The sequence below is a fragment of the Phyllostomus discolor genome, chromosome 13 (assembly GCF_004126475.2).
Source record: "Phyllostomus discolor isolate MPI-MPIP mPhyDis1 chromosome 13, mPhyDis1.pri.v3, whole genome shotgun sequence".
NCBI classification, from domain to species: Eukaryota; Metazoa; Chordata; class Mammalia; order Chiroptera; family Phyllostomidae; genus Phyllostomus; species Phyllostomus discolor.
Genome location: NC_040915.2, coordinates 15,061,090 through 15,086,714, shown reverse-complemented (window position 1 = coordinate 15,086,714; position 25,625 = coordinate 15,061,090). Strand labels below are relative to the sequence as shown.

Sequence of the window (25,625 nt, the reverse complement as noted above, 5' to 3'; positions counted from 1 at the left end):
ACCTCAAGGAGCCCTCCTTCCTGGCATCCTGTCTGTCCTTAGTAGAGCAGAGGCTGCCTGCTGCTCCCACCACTACACGGGCATTGCCTTCACAGACCACGACTTCTGTCTAGACCCAGGAACAGAAGGCGAGCCCCCTCTCCCAGCTCTCCTACCTAGTTACTCCTGAAGTCTGGGTTTCCTCACCAGCAATAAGGAACAGACGCCACTTCATAATGTTCTGGGGAAGAATAAGAAAGTGAACACGAGATGTGTCTGGCACACTGTAATTGCTTTAAAAAATGTTTATTATTATAGTATTATAGCATTTAGAAACATGAGGAGATCAAGATCCATTCAAAAGACATACATTTATCCAGCAACCTGTTATCCACAGACTCCAAAAACTCTTGACAGGAAAGCTTTACCAGTTTGTACAGCAGCCCTAAATACACTGGGTCAATGCCTTCTTGAGCAGCGTTCCTCAGTGCAAGGACCGAGAATCGCCTGCTTTAGTCACCTAAATATCTGTGAAAATGCAGGTTTTCCTCTATGGAAGGGGTTCCACTGAAACTGACACATCAGAGTCTCTGGAGAAGGAAACGGCATTTTCCAGAAATAACCCTGAGAAAGTTGCAATGGACACTCCATTTTTAAGCCACACTACGACCTACACTCCAGGAAAAAAAGTCAAAGTAAATACAATAAAAACTTTGCTTAAATCTCAAGGGACTCATAGACCTCCTGAAGGCTTCCCTGTGCTCTCAGGTAAAAACCCATGGCCCACCACTCACTATTTCTTGACTTCGCTGAATCACATATCGCCTTCACTTTTTTCCTCAAATCCATACTATTTAAAAGTTTTACATAAACTCATTTTTACTGACATGTAATATAAAAGGAAAATTTTATATGTAACAGTTATGAAAGTGTGGGGTTGATCCTGTTGTAAGTTTTGCAAATGAAATATATAATTATCAGTACAAAAAATTTTACCTTTGTATCACCTAAGGTAAAATACAAAAGGTAATAATTTTTGTATCACCTAAGGTTGATGCAAAAGGTAAAAATTTTACCTTTTGTATCAACCATCTCTCATGTCACCTGTATGTAAGAACCACCCCTCTTCAGGAAACACTGGTTCATATACTGCAAAAATCCGGGACCACCAGAGGACTTTATGAGGCACCCATGGACTGTAATGTGGGAGGCCTCCTATTCTAGCAAACCTAGATAAACTAACAGCCTCAGTCTACATACACCTGGCAGAACTGGCTACGGGAGGAGAAAGAGGGGGCTTTTTCTCCACCAGGATATATGACAGGTATAAAGGTGATGGACCTGTCCCCATACCTTTTTTGTGACCTGCCTGCTCCCATCAGTGGGGTGAGCCATGCCCACCCCTCCCCAGCCCTGCTTCCTCACTGCATGGACCAGCGTGAGCACCTGGCCTAGCGGGGCCAACCTGCTTCTCTTCGGGGAATTTGTAATGAGTGCACAGATGAGGTTGTTTGGTGATGCTGGAATGCTGGGCACTGAAACTGAGGAGTTTTTCAGAGCTGAGCTGGGGTGGCCTTTCTCCTGTTGCGCACACTGAGGCCAAAAGCTGGTCTGTGGCAGCAAGTGAAAGGAGACCCCAGCAGCCCGGAGAAGACATGCACACAGCCTGGTCCCTAACTTTCCAACTCCTGCTTCCAGGCCCGCTATGCTCCCTGCCCTCAGGTCCGTGGGACATCCTGTCATCCCAGTAATACATTTCTCCTCTCAGCTTCAGCTGGCTTGAGCAGGCAGCCGCTCCTCACAAACAAAACACCAACAGGGACTCCGTGTGCCGCACAGCCGTGGGTCAGATGACCAGGAGGAACTGAAGAAAGGCCAGGAGTCAGGGTGGGCACCCTTCCAGACACACCCCAAGAGAGGGTGGGGCTGGAACCTTCTCATAGGGACAGGGAAGGGGGGTCCCAATTGAGGGTCCTCCATATCATTTCAGGTGAGAGGTGCCACAAGGAGGAGCTGACCAAAGGTTACAAGCTCATCCTTCCTGCTGATGGTAGGAAAAAAAATAAGAATGACACAAACACAACTCACACTGACTGTGTTGGCATATGAGTTAGGCTCTTTACAATGATGATCTCATTTATTCTTCCTGAGAGTCCAATGAAGGTGGAAACCCAGACTCAGAAAAATTAAGTGACTGCTAAGGCAATACTGCTAATAAAGAGAGAATCCAAACCCCAGAGTCTGAGCTCTTACCCATCATGCTATGTTCCTTGATGAAATGACATTAAAGGAGAGTACAGAGACCCCAAGTACAATGAGTATCTGATTGACAACAGAAAGTGCAACCACCACAAGATACTTCCCTCCAGCAGCCCTCACTCCTGTGCCAGTCTCTGACCCCAGCCAGCAATACCACACCTATGGGCAGAGCACCAAGAAAATAAGGGTGTGCAAAGGCAAGAAGCTGAGAGAAGGTGCGCACCAGCTGGAGTGTGGCTTGACTGGCCTGAACAAGGCCAGTGGAACCTGGCTTTGGCCCAGATCACAGACAGGGGGTTAATGTAGACTAATTTTTTTAATGGTAATTGGTATATGCCATTGCCTTTTTGTGTTTTTTTGTGGTCCCCACATGAGATGGAAGGGAAGATACACTCCCAGGCCAGGCAATCTAAAGAAACCTGCCGAGAGCCATCAGAACTCCTAACAAATACTGGCAGAGAACCCACATTCCCAGGCTTGAAACAGGGTGATGTGCTAAGGGGCAGAAAGCAGAATCTTAATTACAATCCCAGAGCCCTTTCCGATGCCCCTATTAATCCTATCTCATTCTTAAAACCTGAAGCCAGAACAGACAATTAACCTGTCAATGTTCATGACTCAACTACAGCTAAAATTCCAATTCCCCAAACTCCAAGTAGATCCAAGTCTGGCGAGGAATTTTAAACAAGGCACCCAAACTTTTGAATGTTCGTGTGGCTGATTTTCCCATTAAATAGCTAGCTGATGGATCCACTATCCACCATCTTTGCAAGAGGGGTAAACAGTGTAATTCAATAACTTGGATGACCGTTTTGGGAAAAGCCCTGCCTGAGCCAAGCGCTGAAGTTGTGCTGATCTATCCACACTGCCTCACCAGAGGTGGGCACTTACCAGATGGCTGCCCGGGTGGGGGATGTAGTCTGTGGTCAGGGAATGGGAGTAACAGAGATGGCTGGCTGAAATGGAAGCCAAACCACGATCCAATCCCACCCACAGGCCACCTAAGGTCCTCTTAGCCTTCATCAGGTCTACAGCAGGAAAACCCACCTTAGGAACCAAGGCTTTCAAGGCACCATCCTCTCAGGGTCCTTCCCCCTGTATCTCTGACTATTCTTCAGTTGGCTCCCTGCTTCCTACTATTACCCTTTGAGGGAAATGGTCCTCCAAGCTCTACCCAAACCTCTTGTGATACACTGAATATTTGTGTGTCTCCAAAGTTCATCTACTGAAACCCTACTCCCCAATATTATGATATCAGAAGGTGGGGCCTTTGGGAGGTAATTAGCATTAGATGAGGTCATGGAGATAGGGCCCCCTGATAGGGTTAGTGCCCTTATAAGTGAGGAAAGAGCTTGCTTCCTTTCTCTGCTCTCTGCCATAGAAGGACACAATGAAAAGTCTGCTACCCACAGGAGGGTTCTCACCAAAGCTGGCCATGCTGGCACCCTTATCTCAGACTTCCAGCCTCCAGAACTATAAGAAATAAATGTCACATTCTATGGGACTTTGTTACAGCATCCTGGACAGACAAATGCACCCCACCTCTCTCCCCTGGCTTTAACAGCAACTCTGGGAAGGGGTCACTCACTTCTCTTCCCTCACCAACTCCCACTTTTCCAGCCACCTGCTGAACTTCGTCACCTGAAAGCTGTGCTGGCACCTCCATCTAGGCACTTCCTTCCCCCTGGTTTCTCCATCTGAGTTCCTCATTTCTGGCACAGGGAAAAGAACTAACATTCACTGAACTTCCAACACCTTCCAGGCACCGTGCTGGATGCTTTGCACATTCTGCATTTGGAAAGACCATTTGTATTAGGAGCCCAAGATGCACAACCCCATCACTGCCCCTGTCTCCCACCTCAAACCAGTGACCAGGCCCCATCAATGTTCTCTCACTTCTCATTATTCAACCCCCACTTAAGCCCTCTTCTCCCCACTCTCTTGAGTTTCTCCCTACCTGTCCTCCCCAGTCTTTCCTCCAAGCACACCATTTTAGATACTACCAGCTTAGAGCACAGAGCTGATCACGTCGCCTCTCTGCTCAGGACCTCCCAAGGACATCCCCCTTTCCTCCACACCAACCCCAGGTGCCTTGCCTGGCACTGGAGGCCTGCTACAACCTGGCTTTCACAGACCTTCCAACTCACTGCCCATTGCTTCCCTGCCTGCCTACTGGGCTCCAGCCAAATCACCTGATTCCCATCCCTGAAGCCAGGCTGTACTTTCCAAGCCTTGGCTTACATAGTTCTCCCTATATAAGGGAACTTCTTCTCCCATTTCTTCAGACCCAACTCCTCTTCCTCCGAGGCTCAGTGGAAGCGTTACATCTCCTACGAGGTACCTTTGCTTATCCTCCCCACCTTGTAATATGTCCCCCTCCTGTAAACTCTGGCTTCACTTCTGTACCCTGCCTGTAGCACTATTTAATGGTGTTTTCCTCAATGAGACTGAATGCCCCTTCAGAGCAGGGACTGAATAGCTTGCCTCTGCGGCCCCCACAGTACCTAATACAGCTCTTTTTAACAAAACAATATGCATTCACTCACTCAACACATATCTACTCAGTGTCTACTATGCACAAAGTGTTACAGGGCACTTGGTATATCATGGTGAATAAAAAAAGCACGGTTCCTACCCTTGTGGGCTTCTCATCTAGTGAAGAGACAAGCTCTAATCAAACCTTACCCAAATGAATATATGGTTAACAAGAGCTCTTGCTGAAGGAAGGAATCAGGGTCCTATAGAAGGCACATAGAGGGACAAGCAAGGCCGGCCAGAGGAGTGAGTCTGAACTGAGTCTAAGGGATGAGTAGGGAGAAAAGGAAGTGGCAAAAGTGTTTCAGGTCCAGGGAACAGCCAGTGCAAAGGCCCTGTGGTGGGTGGCAGCAGCAGGCCAGTGTGACTACACAAAACAAAGCAAGCGGGAGAAGGGTGCAAGAAGGTGACAGGTATATCTCAATAGAGGTGTACAGTAAATATAAATACATGACCTCAGCTGGTCAACATACTTTTTTTTAGCCAATAAAACTAAAACTAACTAACCTCAGATCTAATAACAGAACACCAAATATAATTAAAAATATGTCTTTTCCATTCCAAAGAAACTTCCTCCTTAAGTGGGTGCTATTCAGAGAGAGAGAGAGAGAAAAGTTCTCCTGGCCAGAAATGGGAAAATATGGAACATCAGAACCTGATAAAAATGCAGTGCTGTTCTATCCTTCATGAAGGTGGACATCAGACTGGCCTGAACACATAATATGAGGAGAGGCTAACAGCTGGCTAACAACTGTTGAGCATTAACTAAGAGTGTTACATCTATTACCTCATTTGACCATCACATGTACAAATATCATTTCCATTTTACAGGTAACACAACTGAAGCTGAGAGATTCACAGCTGGCCCAATGTCACAGAGGTGATGGAACAGTAGGGCAGGATCTGAACCAAGTCAATGGGACTCCAGAACGTGTGCCCTTAACCGCTGTACACACTGCCTCACAAACTAGCTATACTGTCAGCACTTCTGGAAGAGCTTTATTTTTTTACCTCCCCTTGTGACACCACATATTTAAGCTACTAGACACTGACAATGCAAAAAAGATAAAATAATCTCTGAAGGAATACAGTGAAACTTCTGGTGTCAGCTCCCTTCCTGTTCCAGGTCTCCCTCAAAACATCCAACTCTTCCTCCAATTTTAATAAAGAAAAGTTTTCCAGTTCGTTGCAATACTTAATATCCTGAAAGAACAGGAATTGGAAACTGATGAATCTTCTCAGGCTACATCTCAGCCAAAGTCAACAGACTCCAAACCTCTCTTGTAGGCAGTCACTGTTTACAGAACATCTAACCGGAAGAAGAGGGGGGTTTCAGATTACTGGAAAATGCTAGTCCTGGTTTTCCCAACTCTTGTCAAAGTTCTGAGTCTTGTCTGAAGGACAACATCACACTTGCCCTGTCAACAAATCCTTCCCCAAACTATCTCTACCCCTTTCCTTCAAATCCTGTCTGAAAGGACCCAGGACACAGGGTAAATGATCAAAGCTCACTTCCCTGTTGTAGAAAAAATTGTGCACCTATCTGAGGCCTGGCTGACCCTCCTGAGGATCAGCCAACCAGCCTACGTCACCACCAAGATCCTATTAAACTAGTAATGGCAGCCACCACAGAGTCAATGCCCAAGTCTGAAACTGCCTCCCTTCTAGAACTCCTACTACCCTCCAAGATCCATCTGAGCAACTAAAGGCCTAGATAGCATGGGTGTATCTTGGAACCATATTCCTGAACCACACAGTTATGAGCTGAACTGTTCCCCTAAAACGTATATGTTGAAGTCCTAATGCTGAATACCTGAGAATGTGACCATATTTGGAGATGGGGCCTTTAAAGACATATTATGGTAAAAAGAGGTCATATTGGTGGACCCTCATCCAATATTACTGGTGTCCTTATAAGAGATTAGGATTCAGACTATGACAGAGGGAAGACCATGTACAGACATGAGAAGAAAGCCATGTATAAAGCCAAGAAAAAGAGGTGTCCAGAAAAACCAGTCTGCCAATCCCTTGATCACAGGTGCCTAAAATTGTGAGAAAATATATCTGTGCTGTTTCAACCATCCAGTCTGTGGTTCTTTGCTATGGCAGCCCTAACAAACTGAAATGCACACTGTTCACATTGTTCCACACTCCAAGTAATTGCCCTGCCACTCTTTGCAGGGCACAGGCGGGCTGGCATCCTTTCTGAAGCAGTCAGCCTGCACAGTATGGCCACTGGGCACAAAAGCCATGATCAGACAGGCCACTGAGTTCTTGAGGCAATAAGACTTTTGCCTTTCAGGGATTACAGACTCAGGACAAGACCTTACATTTGTGCTGTTAATTACAGAACTGATAAATGGAATTTTTCTTGTTAGGAGTGAATATAATTAAAATTCAATCAAACCCATCTAGAGACAGGTGACAAGGCCCAGCACCAATACCTGTTCTTGAGCAACTAAGCTTTTCCTGTAGCAGTAATAAAGAATTGTCTTAAAGAGATTCTTGCAGCACACCGCAGGGCCAGGATTTCTGCCCAAATAGCCCTCATACTATGGGATGAGAGGAAGAGGCACTGCAGAGAAAAAAAGCAGAAGAGAGGGGAGCCTTTCTCAGTTAACAAAAGGACAAAAGATCCCTTCCGCAAAACGTCATCCAGGGCATGAGAATGTCAACTCCTCATGCGGCTAGGTGATGAGTAAGCTTATTTTAGGGGGTGACCAGGAGTTCTTAAGAGTCCTATGATTAGAGGAGGAGGCTCCAAACCATGCTAGTTTCCTAGAGGTCATGGGGCCTCAAGAATGACTTACAGGCTAAGAAGTAAGGAGCGAATATTTCAGTTGGGTGCCGCTGAAACTAAAGCAGGAAGAGAGTGAGCTCAAAACCTGGTATAATGCTGGGCACTAAGTAGCATAAATAAACAGCTAGCATTTATTAAGTAACCGCTGAGCCAGGCACTGTGCTAAGGATCTTCATCTACACCAGCTCACCAAAACCTCACAATAACCATGGGAGGTAGGGCTATTATTACACCCATTTTACAGCTTAAAATAAGGCCTTAAGAATATGAGCTCAGTGAAAGCATGATTTTTTTCCATTTTGTTGGCTAGTATTCCCCTAGAGCATAGAGCAGTGGCTGGCACAGTAGGCATGCAATGTTTACTTGTTGAATAAATGAATAAAGAGGTTGCTTGTCAATGTCACAAAAGGAGTAGGCCCCAGATTTGAACCCACACTGCTGGCCTCCAGGTCCCACACTCTCAGCTTCTGCTCTGTGACACAGGGTGGAAAACAGGTGCTAAAGAGATGGGGGGAAGCTCCTGGCACACAGACAGTTTGATCCACGGCACATTTCACAGCGTCTGCACCTTCGGCTCCCCAGCACTGGCAACGTTACCCCGCACCCAGAGTACACAGCAGTCATTCAAGGGGCCAGAGCCCGCAGATGAACAGCGAAAAGGGCAGCCAAGAATGCTCCCTCCCCTTATACCTGTGACACTCCTGACACCTCACATACCCCACCTTGTGTTGTAACCAGTAAGTCACTTTGGGGGGGGGGGAGGGATGGAGAAAAAGTTACTGGAGATTTATTCATCTGAATCTCCAGGAATCTGTTGGCTACAGCTAGTACAATCTACAAAAGAATTTCCCAAAATTTGGCAAGCACACCACTTTGTGGTGTACAAAATCATTTTAGGTGGCACATAAATAAATATTAGAGTTGAAAGATTGATTTCTACAGTTACTTCAATTTGGGGAAAATTATATTGGTGCTTTATTTATGGCCAAGTTATAAAATACTCTTTTAAAACAAAGAGAGTCCTTTCAAAAAGAATAAGTACTCCCATTTAAAGAAAAATATTAGGTAAACAATAGAATAGGTGTCACGTCAATGTGGCAGAAAAGCGTGGTCGAAGCTTGTGAGTGACTGAAGTTAGAGAAACACGGTTTCCTGGAACTTGCTAAGTTCTCTGTGTCACATGTCCCCATCGCTGCAACCCACCCATCCACCCAGATGTGCCACACCTTAAAAGGAAGAGAATTTACAGAGATTATGTTTTAAACTTTTCCTTAAAGTTTCTTAATAAATGACCATACCCCAGAGAGACAGACAGATTGACAGAGACTGAAAGAGACAGACACAGAGAACAAACACACAGACACAAAAGGCATGTTCATGAAGATATTATGGAGTTAACAACAGGGCCTGACCTGGGGCTGAAGTCCTGCCCTCTGCCTGGAGGGAGCTGTAACACAGAGCTCCCTTTGATACTATCCTAAATTCCACATTCAATCTTTCGGCTATTATTTTATGGCATGGTAGCTTAGCTCAGGCCTGTCCAAAGAACTGCACTGAGGTCTCTGGGACCTGTTCCAACAACAACACACAATGAGGCCTTCTCTCTCTGATAAAGCCAGGAGCCCCTCCCTCTGTGATCTGCCCCCCTCCTCCTCCCAGACAAAAGTCAAGTCCCACTTTGAGAAGAATTCTGCCAGCCAAATGTTGCCTTCTCCTCCTCACCTTCCCCACTGGGGATGATCTAATTGCAGATAGGCTGCGGGTCTGAGGGTGCACTGAGCTCCAGCACAAAACCTTGGGGTGTGGTCAGCTCCAGGGGAGAGAGGAACACCTTCATGATTATAGAAGAAAAAGTTGAAAGGGAAGCAATGGTACCACAACCTGCACAAATCCAACATAAGCTCTATGAGAGTAGGGACTTGTCTTACTCATCTGTATTCCCAAAGCCAAATGCAAACAATGTATGGTGCTCAGTAGGTGCATGGTAAACAGGTATTGAATGAACAGATGAATGGATGAATGAATGAATTAAATGGGTAAGCGGGTGGATGGATGACTCCAGCAGGGCTGGGAGGCATAAGTGAAGAAGAGGTATGATTGTAAGGTTATTTTCTCCCTTTTTGCTTAAGAACTCGCAATAGGACACCCCAAAGGACTAATTTTCCCTTTTCGCTGCCACCTCTAGCAGGTGGTGCATTAACAGCAGGACTTTTGACCCATGAGCCATGTAGGCTCACAGCAGAATGCAGCAATCCAAATGCTACCCTGACTCCAGAACATGCTCAGATACCCCAATTTGTATCTTGGTCTCTAGCGATTGAAACAAGGAAGAGCCGTTCAGGGAACAATGACTCGCAGTGGCTGACTAGACCCCTCCTTCTGAAAAGTTCAAAGTCCTTCACATTCTGGTTTCTCTTGAGGGACTCTAATTACAGTATATCTGTATATTTTTTTCTTTTCCTCTTTTTCTCTTAGCTTATCTGAATTTTCTAATCACTCCACATGAACATAGATTACTTGAGTAATAAAGATATCTAATGGAGACTGATAAGACACAAAAATAAGACCATTCAAAATAGGCACTGAATGCACATATTTATGGAGTTTTATTTTAACATTTCTACATCACAAAATTTAACACTGCCATTCAACTAAGTCCTTTGAAAAGCACACTGTAAATTTCTGATAACTGTCAAAACTCATATAAAAATCAGAACACCCAGCCATACAGGCACTTATAAAAGGGGCAACTAACTGATGGGCGAGGTGCCAGAGAATTAGACAAGCAAAAAACACAAGCTTAATAAGTAATGTGCTATATATAAATAAAGCGTATGTTCTGAGTTCACCCATGGTAAGGAAAGCTACTCTGTGTCTCTCCTCCAGGGGCAGAAACTTCCACAGCAGCTGATAGGGGCCAGGACACCATCTGTAATGAGAGAAGAGCTTTTCTTTCTTTATGGGGCTAGTTGGTCCATCTTAGAGCTAAGTCTGGTCCCAAACAGCTAGACCAAGCTCTAATCAGCTCAACATCCAGCTAGCTAAGAGGGGCCTCCATTCTACCCAGTACTTGGATCTCATTGTCAATGGCCAGTCCACTCCACAAAGTATAACAGGGAAAGCAGCTGGGCTAGCAATCAGAAGACCTGATTTCTACATCCAATTCTAGCTAGGCCCTGCACAACTCAACCACTTCATGCCTTGAGCACTCCATTTCACCGAAAGTTCGTAACACTGGCCATAGCTCACAGACTGCTGCGTATAAAAACCAAGGTAACTGTTAAATTGTGTAGGGGGAGAGGGGGGAAAATTAAACACCACTAAGCAAAATTTGATACTAGTTAGACAAATGGGGTTTCATCACCTCTAAATATGGCTGAAGTTTAACAAGCAGAAGAGAAATTCGACTGTTGTTCAGTACAACATTCTCCTAAAACACAACATTCTTAAACTTAAGAGAAATGGACAGAACCTCCCAATTCCTCATTTTCCATCCACCTTCCTCACTAGGAAATAGCAAGCATTTAAAACATGGCCTGCGCAAACTGCATGAAGGTAACAAATAAGCCCCCTGTTCCCAAAGCAAGCAAGGGGAAACCACCTGCATGCAGCCCAGCAGAACTCTCTGTCCTGGCTAGTACTCCCATCCTGTCTGCAGGAGCCGGGGTTGCAATGTGGGTGTGAACCTGAACATTCTGGGGACATATCAACAAAGGAGGTGAGGGGTGCAGCCAGGTCAAAGACTTCCCAAGGCTGAATCAATAGTGCTCTCTGTAGACAGAGGGGAAGCAAACAGTGTAAGACACACCAGCACTATACAGCTTCCTCAGGGAGGCCTTGCTGAGCACAGCCCCAGGACTCCGTCCCCAGCTCCCCGTCCACACACAAGACCTCCACAATAAAGCTGGACCAAAGTAGTGTGCGGCCTCTGGGAATGAGATTCAAGGTAGAAATTGCTGAACTGAGAGGTTTGGGTTTTTAAGAGAACAGGCTGGGTCTGAATCCTGTCCCAGCCCCTTACTGGCTCTACGTCTCTCCTCCATTGGCAGGTGAAGCAAACAAGTTACTAAACATTCCTGACCCTAAGTTGCTTCACACAAACTCAAGCTAACCATACCTCTCCAACACAATTGTTGCTAGGGTCCAATTATATCATGCCTGAAAGCACTTAGCACAGTGTTCAGCTCAATGCCTTTCACTCTTAGGAATTTCACACATAGCATCATCACTATTGTTATTATTAATTGGGAAAAAAGGCTATGTGCACTCCAAAACCATGTTACAGAAAAATTCCACTCCCTAACCCCACGCTGGAGATGCACACTAGGGAAGACTGAGGGCTCCCTTCGCCCTTAGGACCAGGGCTGCTGTTCCGTCCCACAGATCTCACCACAGTACAGTTTCTGCAGAGCCTCCACCCTCAGCAGAATATTTTTAAAAGCAGGTGCTTTCCCTAAACACGATCAACAGTTGGCTTTGCCCCAAATTTGCATAAGAAATCCAACCTGCACTTGGTTCTGGCTTCCTAACACTAACAAAGTGATGAAGGATGGCATGTGCCCTCAACTGCTTGCATTTACAGTCAGATGTCTAAATAATGGCGTTACATATTTGGGATAGTCCCTTCTTGGTTTCACTAATCTTTTATTTTAGTCTCTTCCAGGCATCACTCCAATTGCCCACACTCCACAATCATACGAGAAAATGAGAAAGGAGGTAGAACACAAGAGCCATGGATGTCAAAGCATCCCTCCCAAAACATTCTTTGGAGCAGTGGTTCCTAGACTTGAGAATTTCAACATCCAACTTAAACTAAATACAGAGACACAGACACATAACCACAAGGTTGCAATTATTTTATTATGCCAAGCACAACCATTTAAAATATTTATATCAATCATCACTTAATAAAAAAAGAATAATCTTGACTATTCCAAAATAGTAAGGAAGATACACTTGCAGAATAAGACACAAACCTCTGCATTACATAAATTTAGTTTTATGAAAAATGCCTGTTATATTGCCCATATATTTATATTTCTCAGCAAAATCTGTGGGACTCGGCATTTGAGAACCCATGTTCCATGAGGAGGCATCGCTTCCTGTTAAAAACAATCAGTCCTGGAAAAGTGCAAAATACATCTGAATACCTGTGGCCCAGACACAGCAAGGGAAAAAGAAGCCTTCTGCCCGCACTGCCGAATATGGAAAGAGAAGCAGCAGTAGCTTTCATGGACATCAGGACCTCTCCGGCCGACTCCAGCTGCCCTCAATGTTCCCAGTTTAAAATCCGTCCGGCTCACCCTTCTGGGTTCTGGTGTTTACTCCAGGTTACTGCTGCTTTACTGGCTAATCCAAATCTCATTTCCACTTTTGAGTCTTCCTGTAAACCCATTCTTGACTCTCCTCTCTCAAAATTCTGCTCAAGTTAATTTCAGTCCTGGTTACCTACCTAAGAGAAATGAAAACATACATCCACACAAAAACTTGCACAGAATGTTCATTGTAGTAATATACATAATTGTCAAAAAGTGAAAACGATCCAAATACCTCTGAACTGGTGAATGGAAAAACAAAATGTAGTACTGTGCATATATACTATGAAATACCACTTGGCAGTAAAAAGGAATGAACTAGTTATACATGCTGCAGTATGTATAAACCTGAAAAATAGTATACTAAGTCACAGAAGCCAGACATAGAAGACCACATATTGTATACGATTCCATTTCTATGAAATGTCCAGAAAGACTAGCAGAACTGACTATAAATGGACAAGAGCAAAATTTTTCCATAATGAAACTTTAAAAATAAAAAAACCCATGCTCAAATCTAGTTTAAAATGGTGCTTGGCAGAATTCAGTGAGTTTCTAAGCAGTGAGTGAGCCACGGAGTATGTTGGTGAGTGAAAGAGTGAACAAATGAAAACTAATTTCCCAGAAGTCTCTCTGGTAAGCCTTAACTAGGCCCACATATTTCATGCACTCCACTCAGCAAGTTATGTGTAATAGTTATGTAATGATATTACAATTCACTGTGATATAACTACTACACCATCCACACACACACACACACATATACAGGAGAGGATAAAAGTACGTTATAGTTCTCCATATGGAAAATAATACAATAATTGATAAATAATGATACATGACTAAATAAACTCTGTGTTCAACACACTCCAACTGTAATCCTAATACTCTGGATTAGGTTAAACTATATGAAATTATCACTTTTGTAGGTTAAAAATGGTTAGTAAAATAATGGTAACTTCATGTGATTCAAACTATACAACAATTTTGATGCAGGAGACAGGACAGGACAGAGGTGCTTAAGTGAGACAAAACTATGTGTGGCTCCAGGCTCCACTCCATATTCTAAGCTTCAATTGCCTCATGTGGAAAATGGGGAGAGTCACCAAATCTTGCTCACAGGGCTGCTGTGAGGATTATGGTGACAACGCACAAAAAGCACCTACCAGTGTTCAGGCAAAGTCACAAAGGAAGTGCTCGGTAAATTACAGCAACCATTGAAACTGCTGATCGTATCTCTCTATGAACTATACATTCCTCAGTTATCAAGGACCAGGATTATTTCTTTTGTATGTGTGTTTTCCCTAGACCTGCAGACAGTAGATGCTCATTGCTGAAGCTCTGCACAGGTAAGGCTTGCAAATGGCTAAGGAAACCTGAGAACAGAGTTGCTTGCCTACATACCACTGGGGTCTCTGCCTGTGGACCCCAACTCCTCCAAGGTGAACTGCAAACACGGCTGCAGCGCCCCTGATTCCCTTCCTGACCACCTCTTCACCACAGGCTCAGCAACACCATGAAGCACAGGAAGTGCCATCAGAGAGGTTTCCTTCTGCCTTATTTCTCAACAAAGATGCTTGGCTGCTATGCAACCAGTGTTAAGTGGATGCCAGGGCTATTCGTGAAAGGCCAGGTTTCTACTAGCAACAAGGACGGGGACTATGGAGGAGTTGCAAATAACATAATATCCCTACATCCTATTCAAAATTCCTCAACTCATTTGTAGTGATCACAAAGGTGGCCAAAGATTCCAAGCAGAAGAACCAATGGGGTTAAATTAGAGTCTCCAGATTTCACAAATAAAAATACAAGACAACCAGTTAAACTTCAGGTAAACAAGAAATATTTGGGGACTGACTTATACTTCAAAATTTTCAGTGCTTCTCTGAAATTCACACACACACACACACACCCAGAAAGATAATTCCCTAAAGTAGTGTGAGAGTCTATGTATGAAGCTGGATTAATGGATCTAAACTAGCCATCATTTACTGAGGTTGTGCCAACACTGTGCTAAGCACTTTACATGCACTACTAGCTCACCGAATCCTCAGAGCAAGGTAGGTCCATGAACTAGTAGTATCACTCTCTCACAGGTGAGGAAACTGAGGCTTAAAGAGGGTAGAATCAAACTCAAATTTCGGCCTCCCACTCTGAATCAGAGTTAAGTCTAGGGAGTGCTCTCACCAGAGTCCCACACTCAGTCTACAGCTACTTAGCTCATTACAATTTTTCAGTGCTGTGTTATACGAATTATGTCTCAATAAAGCTGTTAAAAACTGCTCTTCAATCCCTACTTCTGAATCAACAAAACTGAGAAACATCAATCCACAAAACCTCTAAAGCCATGTTGGTGATTATAATTGCTTCTTCTCTCTTCCATTCTACTGCTGGATCTCAGGTCTTCACCTCCCATAAGCCTTTCCACTAAAATTAAGGGCAGAAAAAAACAAAATGATTCGGTAACTGGGTACAGCTCTGTTAAAGGAGGCTTTAGAAATAATACTAAAATCAAAATGAAATTTGAAATGGATCAACTTCAACACATCCATTTACATCCTTCGAAACCAATGATAATGGAGCTGCAACTGAGAAAACGGTAGCCATTACTTCAGAAAGAACGGTCCCTAGGCATGAGTAGTAAACAAATGTCTCATTCATACAGCAGGTACCGCAGAACAGCTGTTTTCATCTCCATGCTCACAGCCTCTGGAGCTGCCAGAGATTTAAGAGGGAACAGATCCTCTTTGATGTTCTTCCTTTCAGTCCGGTTTTTATCCACTCCCCACAAGGTTACTGACTCTGACCCACACCCACTCTAGTCTCCCCAGACAGAAGGCAACTGTTTACATGGATACTCTAACCAATGGCTGGCATCACAGATGAGCATGAATGGCTTGGATCTGATTCATTTGTAAACAATGCAATGTTTCCCTGAGAGGTATGGGCTACTCTAACCACAAGACTTCAGGACAAAGCATTTTCATCCTTATTCCTCATAAGGAAAACTGTTGGGTATGGTGACATTCTTCAGACACAAGAGTAGCCAAAAGCAGGAGAATTTCTTCAGCATATTTGCCTTTGGAAGGCAATATATCTCCTTGGTAACAGTTCTAAAAAAGAAAAGGGGGGGAAGGGGGGAAAAAACTCTACTAAATCTTGTACCTTAGCAGGCACCTAGAAAAACGTCTGTTACTCACAGAAGATACCATTCCTTTTTCTGTAAGGGATGCTTAGAATTTGTTTTGTTTTGGGTTTTTGTTTTAGTTTTTGTTTTTATCAAAAAGGAGCACCTAATATCTTTCCAAATGGATCCTTGGCTTTCCCCATCTATAAAAATGGAGATGGTGGTAACATTGATAGTATCAGCACCTTAAAACAACAATTTTCAATGTTTTTCATCTCATGAAACATATAAACTAATTATTAAGATTCTACAGCACACCAAAACACGTATTCTTGTCAATCTGACTTTAAAAAAATAGTTGTAATTTTGATTTACTCATGCTGGATGGCTATAGTTGTGTTGGCTGTTGTCATTTTTTTATTTGACAGTCTAAGGGAAAAGAGGTCAGTGGCCTTAACTAAATAGTTAGGTATTCCATGTTTTAAAAATTCTTACAGCACACCAGTGTGCTGGGGCACACCAGCTGAAAACTGCTGCCTTATTAGGTTGTTTTGAGGATTCAGTGAGAGCACACACAGGATTTACAGAAGGTCCAGCACACTCAGCATCATCAACAGATATTAGCTGTGACTGTCACTGTTCCCCAGTACAGCAGTAGAAGCACGGATCCTAACTTGGAGATGACAGAAGGGAGAACTGGATGATGAGTAAGACACAATTCAAAAGGCTCCTACAGAAATTCCACAGCTCAAGATAAAAAAAAAGAATCAAAGCTATGCCCAGAAAACAATTTTTAAAAGAAAGAAAAAGTAGTCAGCCCTGTGCCCCAAGCATTGCACAGCCACCCATCATGTAGTCACGGATGACTCAAGAACAGGAAATAGCACCTGCAGTGAGCTGATGACTGAATCATACATACGGACACAAATGCTCTGCCCATCAGCGACCTGATGGTCCTCATTGGGGAAGATCGGGCCCCATACAATGTAAAGGTCTGGACACTTGCTCAGGCTGGAAGAAAGGATGAAGCTGTCTCTGGCATCATTTCCATCTCTCTCTGCCACAGCCTCCGCTTTCCTCCCACCCTGATGCTAAGACCTTGCAGCTCGCAGATAGCAGATATACAACGGTTTCCAGACCCATGTGAGCACATGAGAACATGCTGCCAGGTTTCCAAGAGCCATGCAAAGTTGGGAAATTACTGAACTAACACCACAAGAAGCACAAGTGATGGGACTAGGCAAGAAAAAGAGCTTGGGCTTTTGATGGCAGCTTAATGTAAGAAAAACCCAAAATAAAGGAAGGGGGATGGAGGGAGAGAGAGAAGGGACTCCAATGAGTCAGAAAGAGCAGAAGTGAGTAAGCTGTGTCTCTATGGTCCTCCCGGCTCTGCACTCCAACCTTTAAATTGAATGAATATATTCATTATTCATCTCCTTGGTCTGGATTTTTTATAGTTATTTATTCTGCAGTTAATGCTTTCTGGATCATCATGCCAGACAATGGGAAGATAAGCATGGCTCCTCTTTGAGCACAGTCAAGGATAATAGGAGGATGACAAGGTACCACCTTTAAATTTGCCCTGATGGATCAAGCCATTTTAACACTACATCTGGCTGCATCAGTCCAATGAATCAAGCAGGGAGTAAGCAACCATGAAGCCGATTACAGTGGTGCTCCTATGGCTCCTGTCACTCTCTACAGCTCACAGAACAAATCCTGCTGAGGAATCCATAGGGCCAAATACCTTCAGCCTCAAAGCAGCACTGCCAGGACTGCTGAAGACTTGGGGCAGGGGGGACACCGCTCACCATATTACAAATTGATCCTGACAACCGTTTGTGGAGCAGCTGTTATGCGCCAGTCACTGCAGATTCTGTCCTCATGAAATTTAGAATCTAAGCTGACCTTACAGTCAAAGTTACAATAAGTTATTAGAAGAACCCAAAGTGCAGAAGACAAATCTCCAAAGGGAGAGGGAAGCATTAAAACATCCCTATGAAAAAACCAAGACTTGAGACTCCTGATAGTATTCACTGCAGTCCAAGCTGTGACCACAACAGGAAAAGTGACCCAATTTGTGAGACCTGTTAGCTTTGCTTCAGAATATATTCACCTCTCCAAGGCATTCCAGTTTGGGAAGGAATAGTGTCACCTACACAGGCCTGTTCCCAGGCCCAGGAAACTGCCCAGAAGCTGCTGGGCTTCAGGGAGACTGCTCAAACAGAGATCAGCATGACAGTGGGGGAAGAGGCCCAGGCTGCAATCAGACCTGGATTATCTTCTCAGCTCTGGACTAGCCAATTCCTTCCCTTTGGGGTATAGTTTCTGCATTTACAAAATTGCAAGAACAATAGAAAAAGAAGAAACATGGGGTAAAGAGAGAGAGGGATAGATGACCTTCCACTGAGTGCATATACAAAAATATAAACAGCAGTCCCCAAAGCCCTAGGTGACAAGATTCAGTTCCTACCGGAAACGCCTTGTTCTTCCTCTTCCTCCTACACACCCTGAGGGGCACTTTCACCATCACCACCCTTCCAGGAAGTGTAGCTTTTGAAAGGCAGCTCTTGGGCAATCTACAACTTCCTAACATGGTATACAGTGCTCCACTTAAGGGGACAGTTTAGATCACAATATGAGCAATGCCCCAAACAAACCCATTTCCCTGCTGTGTACCAGGGAGGCCTGCCAATGGCAGAAGGTCACTAGATGGGGAAATCCAGGGCAGCTTCAAGAGGAAGAACACTTGGGCTGAGATGTGAAGCAGGAACAGTTATGGGAAGGAAGGTGGAGGTGCTATACATAGAGGAAACTGTGTGTGCCAAGGCCCTATAAGGATAGGCATGTGAGCTGCAAAGGGAGCAGAATAGGGGCCCCATGTCTAGAAAATACAAAGACGGTACATGATAGAACTACAGAGTCAAGTGGCTCAGACCACAATGTGGGGATGCAATCAGGGGCCACTAAAGGGTTTTTGGCAGTAAGGTGACACAATCAGACTTTCATTTGGAAAAGAACATAGTAGCTACAAAGTGGCCAGTGAGTTCTAGTGGTGAATACTAGCATCCACTAAATGGGAACAAGTGTCTGAGACATCAAGAAAGAGAAAGGTTGGGCAGAGAAGAAGGAAAGGAGGGTCAAGTGGATGGTAAGTCAGCAGTACCAGTATCAACTGGGAGCATGTAACAAATGCAGAACCTCAAGCCCCAGCTCAGAACCTGTATTTTAACAAGGTCTCCAGGCAATCTGAATGCACATTAAAGTTTGAGAAGCACAGCTTCAAGGCAGAGTGGGTCTTTAGAGATCATCAGTTATACCACTGAAGTCTTGCATTTTCAAACCCAGCTTTAAACAGAGGCTGCGGCCCTGGCTGGCGTAGCTCAGTGGATTGAGCGCGGGCTGTGAACTAAAGTGTCGCAGGTTCGATTCCCAGTCAGGGTACATGCCTGGGCTACAGGCCATGACCCCCAGCAACTGCACATTGATGTTTCTTTCTCTCTCTCTATCTCCCTCCCTTCCCTCTCTAAAAATAAATAAATAAAAAATCTTAAAAAAAAAAACAGAGGCTGCAATAAAGCTGCAAAACCCAAATACCTGCCTTATACAAGGTCCAGGACAAATAAACCCCCTTTTTCATTACAAAATCATAAGCATGTATTTCTGTAACATAACAATATCTTATTCAAGCACACTTTGTAACATTTTAGGTGAAATGTTCAAATTAAAACTATAAATTATTACACCCATATTATTACCCTACCAACCACACTCAAGCAGCCATTACTTCTGCCAGACCCTGTAGTTTAAACAAAATGGAATCACAGACAAGGCTTGCTTCAAAGAACTCTTCCTACACCAGCCAGGAGGGAAATCAGCATCTACCTGCCCTTGATCTTGCTAAATCTATATGTAGAGCAACCACACAGGATGACCACAGCTGTGTTACAAAGAATCATCCTGTATCTATCCCCTCAAGACATCCCAAGCAGAAACCAAGTCTCTGCCAAAGCTGCCAGAAGCATCCATGAGTCAGTCACTTTTGAGAGACAGCCTCTCAACACTCAGCATAACTATTCACTTTGCTACCCACTTGAAAAATGAGCAAAGCCACTCGCAGCATTCATCAATCTTGCAGATCACAATTCTATCTAGCTATAAAAACACTTGTTGGCTTAATCACTGCTTTTCAGTGACGCCTAAACTAAGTCCTTTAATCATTATGGGTTTCAGTTTTTTCCCCATCTACAAAACAGGAACCCTAGCATTTATCCCCCCAAGAATGCTTTAGGGATTAGGGAAATAATGTTTTCAATGCTCTTTGAGGCTTATCTGTGCTATTTAGTTCATAATGCTTTGATTATGTCACTGTGCGACTCCCAAACACTTAACATGGCTTCCCAGTATCCACTGAATGAAGACAACTCTTCAACATCGCACCCAAACCTTCCACAATCCAATCCCCAAACCCCTGCACTCTTACAGCACAGATGCTCCAGACAACCAGCCTAATCACAGTTCTTGAGCAATTCAGCTTTTCTGTCTCCATACTTTGGCTGGTTGAGATTCCCAGTGGGACTGGAAACCTGTTGCCAACCCTTCCCTTAAGTCCCCATGCCCTAGGGTTGAGACCTAGAGTATGAGGAGGCACTGGTCAAACAAAGGGAGATGGGAAGGCACAGGGACACCGGGTAGAAGGAACAGAAACACTCAGTGGACTGACGCTGGGAAATCCATGGCCCATTGGAGAAACCGAAACAAATTCACAAGGTCAGGAGCACAGAGCATAGACACGTAGGCAACATGAGGCTGAGGGAGTGGACCGGGGCCAGAGTACGCAGGACTCTGAAAGCTCTATCGAGGCACCCGGACTTTACCCTAAAAGGACTAGTGGGAAGGGTTTTGAAGGCAATCATACTATAATACTTGAGAACTGTTTTAGTGAACGTAGGAGGTGCCTCCCAAAACTTTTTCTGAAACTCTTTCAGTCCACTCCACTTGGCCCACCAATGAAATTTAAACTGTTTTTAGGAAATATCTGTGGCAGTTTTAATAGCTGTGCATCATCTCCTTTAACCAAAGATTATAATCACAGAACCATAGACCTAGTAGAAAGTGTAGCAATCATTTACTCTAACCCCTTATTTTAAAGATAAGAAAACTACAGTCCTGAGAGATTAAGTGATTTGCTCAAAGACAGAGGCAATTTGTGGCAGAGTCAATATTCAAACTCAAATCCTATGACTCCTTGGTCAGAGAGAACAGGATGTAGTAAACATGCCCATATGGAATCAAGGCATCCATTCGTTCAACAAATACCTCTTTATGTACCAGATGCCATTCGAAGCACTGGAAATACAGAAGTGAATATCCTTGCCGTTGTAGTTTTCATTCCAGTACAGAGACATAGAAAAAAAGAAACCATAATAAATAAATTATACAGTATGTTAGAACAAGAGAAGTATCAGAGAAAAAAAATAGAAGGGAGAAGTGTGATGGGAGAGGCCGTCAGGGTGGAGAGCTCACTGAGAAAGTGACAAATGAACAAAGACTTAAAGAAGGTAAGTGCCTGCAGGACACCAAGGACAGGAAAGGTCATGTGATTCCTACCTTTCCATCAAAACTTACCTGTACAAAGTATATTAGGGCTGAAACTCTGAGGAGAAATTCAGCCTGTTTCCTAACTGCTGACATCCATCCACCAAGTTCAACAAAAATCCACAATTCTAATATTCTCTCTGATAAAACAGGAAAAAACAGCACCCTTCTGGCTTTAATAAGAGGCCTTGATAGACTGATGAATTGGAATGTAGTGAAAAAGTGGATAAGGAGGGAATTTCAGGCTGGAGGCAAAACAAATACATATTCTGTGTTTGATAATGAACCATGCCAATTTATTTCAGTTATTGCCAAATATGGATTAAAATGTGGGTCACTTTCTGACCATACCAGAAATGAAACTCCCATTGTCACCAAGTTCCCAAAACCTGATGAAGAGGTGCCCAGAACAAAGACAGGAGAGGGCAGCAAAAGAGGAAGGACAGTGGAAACAACAAAGACTCTTAGAGCTTGGCCCCATCTCCTTCCTCCCCCACCTCTTCCACACCCCGCCCCTCCAGCCACCCAAACCAAGCACACTGCACAGTGGTAAAGGATCAACACTGTAATTCCAAAGGGCAAATATTTCCTGCACAACCCTCACAGTAACCCCATGAGATGGGTACTTCTGTCAAACTCGCTTTACAGATAAAGAAACTGGGACAACTGCATGTCTGAGAGGTTAAAATGCCCACACGGTTCACTGACAACACAGAGGGGATTAGAACCCAGGCTACCTGACCCCACAACCCACACTGGAGCTCAGCAAACTGTGGCCCTTGGCCTGTTTTTATATGACCAGTGAGCTAAAAATGCATTTTACATTATTAAAGGGTTGTAAAAGCAAAGGCAAAAAAGAATATACAACAGAGGTCCCATGCGGCCCACAGAGCCTAAAACATTTACTATCTGGATCTGGCCCTTTACAGAAAGTTTGCTGACCCTAATAGTTTAATCCACCGCACTAGGTGTCAGCAGGCAGTAAACAAGTTCTACTGGATGTACTTTGTTTCCCAAACCACAAGTATCACTGTAAAGGGAAACGATCATGCTCGGGAAGACGGAGAAGTAGTCGTCACACTGGCCAGGCTATAGACAGTCAGTCACCGGCTGGGGTTATAGAACTCTGCTGCACACTTAATAGTTCTCACACAACATTTTGCTTTTATTTTTTTAATTTGTCCCAGCAGGAACAGTCCCCTCTCTCCCCCCTACCCACCTGACACTCTATCCCCTGCTCATTAGGCACTTGACCTCTCAAGCACTATAGTTGGGCTGCCCAATCTTGGTGGTCGCCAATACTTCAAAACTGTCTTGTTTCTCCCCCTCCAAATCTGAATTTCCAGGGTTCCATTATGAAAAAATAGCCTGATAGCCCAAATTAACTTATCCATATGTGGAGAAAACCCATGAGATATTCAGGAGGCACAGCCCTTTCTCTTCCCTGGATGGCCCTCATTCAATTTACTCAGGCCAGTGTGGAGGAATTCTGTTGCCTTGGCCTCCTGGCAGCTCCTTCCCCTTCTGTATTTATAACACCCTGATATTCATTCCTCTGGGAAACCCTCCCTCCCTGACTTTCAGAATATTTCAGAACATTTATTTCATATGCTGTTGACTCCACTCTGGGTTCTGGCCAGGCAAGCTTCAAGGATGAGCATGTGATTCAACCAAAAGCCAATGAGAACCATACTCAGGGCTGCAGTCCGAACTCTTGTCCTCAAGTCATTTTGCCAGTGAGAGGGAAGGTGCCATTTGAGAATGGCGCCAGCATAAAGGAAAGCAGAGCTGAGAGATGCAAGAGACTGGGCCTGCAGACACTGAGTGAGCCACAGGACCCAGGCTGGTCCAAAGTCAGGACCTCCCTGGGCTTTCCAGCTACAGGCCACAATAAACTCCCTTTCTGCTTAAGCAGCCTGAATTGGATCTGACCTCCCTTGTGAGACAAAGCTGTGTCTGCAACTGTGTCTTATTAAAATCAAATCAACTGATAGGGTACCAAAAGGGGCTCACCTTTCTTCTCCCCTTCTATGCAGGAACAGAGGGCTCTCTGAGGGATGTCAGGGCCTTCTAATGTAACACTGAGTTACCTGATCAGAGCTGGGACCAGGGAGACTAAATCAGTAAGACTCTCACAATCAGTATTTGAAATCAGTACACTTTACTTCCTCCCCCCCAAAACTTCCATCTCACCATCCTCAAAGGCAAGGGAAAACAGAAAAAAAGCAAAGGGAATATACCATCATTGGACAAGTTCTCTTCCTTCTATTATGTCCTGTGTTGCTTGGCAACTAGTCTTAGCCTATTCATTCCAATGAACAAGCAGAGGAATGAATGTCAGACCTCCAGGTCATACGGCATGTCCTGTTTATGGCCTCTTGACTTGAGGGCAGGAGCGAGTTCATGCTGTTCTACAAAGTTGGCAGAAAACCGCCAACGGAGCACCTGCTGCCTTCAGTGGACCTCCCATTGGGTTTCTGCCTCTCCCACACTGGCCAGAGTTCTCTAAAGTTTTGCCTTCTATGAAACATAAACTGTGGGGTGTTCCCCAAAACAATACAGGTTTAAAATACTTTCAAAAACAGCTTAATAGAAGAACAGAGAAAAAATTGTGACACAGAGAGAACTTGTATTATTTACTAATAGTCGAAATCAGTAGGGAATGAAAGGCATGAAGCACAGTCAAAAACACAGGCCAGCTTGTGTTTTAGGTTCAGGATTTTCTCCAATCCTCCATAACCCTGCTCACTCCACAGCCACCTCTAAGAATTCCGGCAATGAAGGCACAGCCACGGTGCTGTCTCCAGGTCATGAACTAATTTCCAACAACTGAGAAGTCAGCAGAGACAGATGTTTCTGCATTTAGCAACACATTTTAGAAGTAACTGTGCTAGCAGCTCCCTGCACGCCCAGTACACCGCAGAGACAAAAGGAAAAAAAATATGTGTCAGTGAGTCTCTAGTGCTTAGATGTCACCAAATAGGACATCTGTATGTGCAAAGGTAGAGACATGATGCTATTCCTTCTCTCTCTCTGCCAGCTCTTAAATCAAATACCTAAGAATGACTGGCTTTCCACAGATAACTAAGGCCACACCCCAAGAGAGAGACAGAGACAAGAGACTGACTTTCTGCTTAAATTCTAGTTAGCATGAATCCAGTATTAAATCTTTAGGGGCTATATGGGAAATGCTGTCTTTTGTTGGCTGAATTCCTGCTGAGGCCCATCTGTCCACATGGAATTATCCAAATGAACTGATATTAAATCCCAGGAAAGTCACTACAGGGTTTCAGAAAAAATTTGTACAGAACTTCGACTTGGGGGTATCCACTGGGGGAACAGGAGATGTGGTTCCAGCATGGAAGCTCTGTCAGCAAACAACACACAGTGGCCTGCAATGTGAACAGAAGTGAGGAAAGTATTTTTCCTAATCTTTTTAGAAGAAGATGAGAAGTCTTTCATAATTGATTATGAGGCTCATCAAGGGTGCCTTTCAACTTGTGGGACAATAACTAAAATGGTTATTAAAGTTTAACACCTTTTAAATGGGAGAGTTATGAAGGAGAAATATATACTACTATTCAAACATGAGCAAATAGTCTTGTTGATTTAAGAGTCAGCTGTAAGTCCTTTTCTTCTAGGTTTGAAGATTATGAAAGTAATCAATTCATAAAAGGATAACAGGCCCAGCCAAGGAGATCTGGGCTGCTTCTTGGTGCTTAAGATACAAATTTGGAAACGTTAGAGTTCTCTTTTCTTTCCTCTGCCTGATAAAAGTAAAGACAAAGAAACAGACACCTAAGAGGAGAGTGAGCAAAGGCAAAGGAGTGGGAAGGAGAGAAGAGGCTGGTGACAGCATTAATCAACTCTTACTTCTGAGGCTTGCTTTTTTAATTCACCATTTCCTTTGCTACCTCAAAGGCAGACTGGATCACCATCCAATCAAGCAGTCACACCTGATCTGTCCAAGGTGGAATCGTGCAAAGTAAAATCTCAAGAGAACCAAGGGTTGCTT

The 25,625-nt window shown here is 44.1% G+C and overlaps 1 protein-coding gene and 2 long non-coding RNA genes across 6 annotated transcripts in view; 2 read left to right on the top strand and 1 right to left on the bottom strand.

The window, feature by feature from the left end:
* Nucleotides 1–25,625, bottom strand: part of ARHGAP26 (Rho GTPase activating protein 26) — a 409,289-nt gene that overhangs the window by 361,076 nt on the left and 22,588 nt on the right. The gene's annotated exons all lie outside the window — the stretch shown is intronic.
* Nucleotides 254–16,765, top strand: LOC118497902. The gene is made up of 3 exons (XR_004900416.1): nt 254–265; nt 5,021–5,023; nt 16,618–16,765. It is a non-coding gene; the product is annotated as an uncharacterized LOC118497902 (long non-coding RNA).
* Nucleotides 5,534–13,683, top strand: LOC118497903. Its single transcript, XR_004900417.1, has 3 exons — nt 5,534–5,546; nt 6,065–6,069; nt 13,329–13,683. It is a non-coding gene; the product is annotated as an uncharacterized LOC118497903 (long non-coding RNA).